Source organism: Bison bison, unplaced genomic scaffold (assembly GCF_000754665.1).
Source record: "Bison bison bison isolate TAMUID 2011002044 unplaced genomic scaffold, Bison_UMD1.0 scf7180017864291, whole genome shotgun sequence".
NCBI lineage: Eukaryota > Metazoa > Chordata > Mammalia > Artiodactyla > Bovidae > Bison > Bison bison.
The window spans coordinates 6,317,620-6,320,173 of NW_011494863.1; positions in this window are offsets into that span (position 1 = coordinate 6,317,620).

Consider the following 2,554-nt stretch of genomic DNA (forward strand, 5'->3'; position numbering starts at 1 on the left):
GGCTGGGGAAGCCTCGACTCCACTCATGGGGAACACAACACGTGTGGGTAACCCTTAAGGCACCGTGGAGAGAGGTCTGATCCTGCACCTGCCGGGTTTCCTGCAGTGACCTTGCTGCACCACAGCCCAAGCAAAGCAAACAGTATGGCCTAGCACACCCACACAACAGCAAGGCTCTGAATCTGGGGCAGCCACTGCAGGGGAATAGACTACCCCGGGCCAGTGGTGACCCGATCCTTAGGCAGATCCTTCGTGGGGCAGTAGTGGAAGTGTTGGTGCTTACTCAAGCAGTGCCCCCAGAAGCTTCCCAGGTTTCTGACAGCAGCCACTCAACCACGTCTCACCCCCTGATAGACACAGAGACCACAAGGACCCGACCTACTCTGTGGAGTGATTCCACAACAAGACTGAAGCAGCAGAGGCTAGGGAGAGTGACCAACTGTGGAAGATAAAGGTTTTTTGCCCCTGAGGCAGGGTGAAGAGAGGCCTGCTGCTAGGTTTCCCAAAAATGCCTTGTCCCAAACTCAGCCCGAGCTGAGTGCATGCTTCAGCCACACTCAGTCCACGCCACAGTGCAGCAATGGATCTGGGGCACTCATGACTGGGGAAGACACCTGGCCGTGGGACACAAGGGTGACCAGTGCCAGGGAAGAGCCGTAGGCTGAGTGGTGGTGGTCCTTGCCAGCCTTTACTCAAATGGCACCTCAGAGGAAGCCCAGTCTCTAATAGTGGGGGTGGCAGTTCCACCACAGCTAACCTCCTAAATACCTGCTGAGAGTCCATGGGAGACCTACCAGCCTTGCAGGAGCAGTGGAATCCAGAGAGCAGTTGAGTACAGTGAGAGACAAAGGAAACTAGCACCTGAGGTTGCCTCTAAGTGGAGCCCCATATACCTACACAGGCAGGACATGAGACCTCTGTTTATGCACAAGCCCCACTTGCTTCAGTACTCCCTTCCTCTGGGACTAAGCTCCCAGTTCAGACAGAGGGAAAAACCCACACTTAAATGGAACAAAGCCGGCTAGAGCCCAACTCTCAGGATTTATACTCCAGCAACTTGGAATCATACCATACAAAGCAATAACTGGCATGAGCAGACAGGAAGTTCCTAAATGGCTGTCTGGGGAGTCCTTACAAATAGCTGTGAAAAGAAGAGAAGTGAAAAGCAAAGGAGAAAAGGAAAGATATAAGCATCTGAATGCAGAGTTCAAAGGATAGCAAGGAGAGATAAGAAAGCCTTCCTTAGCGATCAATGCCAAGAAATAGAGGAAAACAACAAAATGGGCAACACTAGAGATCTCTTCAAGAAAATTAGAGATATGAAGGGAACATTTCCTGCAAAGATGGCCTCGATAAAGGACAGAAATCGTATGGACCTAACAGAAGCAGAATATATTAAGAAGACATGGCAAGAATACACAGAAGAAATGTACAAAAAAGAGCTTCACGATCCAGATAATCATGATGGTGTGATCACTCACCTAGACCCAAACATCCTGGAATGTGAAGTCAAGTGGGCCTTAGAAAGCATCACTATGAACAAAGCTAGTGGAGGTGATGGAATTCCAGTTGAGCTATTAAAAATTCTAAAAGATGATGCTGTAAAAGTGCTGCACTCAATATGCCAACAAATTTGGAAAACTCAGCAGTGGCCACAGGACTGTAAAAGGTCAGTTTTCATTCCAATCCCAAGGAAAGGCAATGCCAAAGAATGCTCAAACTACCGCACAATTGCACTGATCTCACACGCTAGTAAAGTAATGCTCAAAATTCTCCATGCCAGGCTTCAGCAATATGTGAACCATGAACTTCCTGATGTTCAAGCTGGTTTTAGAAAAGGCAGAGGAACCAGAGATCAAATTGCCAACATCCGCTGGATCACCGAAAAAGCAAGAGAGTACCAGAAAAATATCTCTTTCTGTTTTATTGACTGTGCCAAAGCCTTTGACTGTGTGGATCACAATAAACTGTGGAAAATTCTGAAAGAGATGAGAATACCAGACCACCTGACCTGCCTCTTGAGAAACCTATATGCAGGAAGCAACAGTTAGAACTGGACATGGAACAACAGGCTGGTTCCAAATAGGAAAAGGAGTACGTCAAGGCTGTATATTGTCACCCTGCTTATTTAACTTATATGCAGAGTACACCATGAGAAATGCTGGGCTGGAAGAAGCACAAGGTAGAATCAAGATTGCCAGGAGAAATATCAATAACCTCAGATATGCAGATGACACCACCCTATGGCAGACAGTGAAGAGGAACTAAAAGGCCTCTTGATGAAAGTGAAAGTGGAGAGTGGAAAAGTTGGCTTAAAGCTCAACATTCAGAAAACAAAGATCATGGCATCTGGTCCCATCACTTCATGGGAAATAGATGGGGAAACAGTGGAAACATGTCAGACTTTATCTTTTTGAGCTCCAAAATCACTGCAGATGGTGATTGCAGCCATGAAATTAAAAGACACTTACTCCTTGCAAGGAAAGTTATGACCAACCTAGATAGCATATTCAAAAGCAGAGACATTACTTTGCCAACAAAGGTCTGTCTAGTC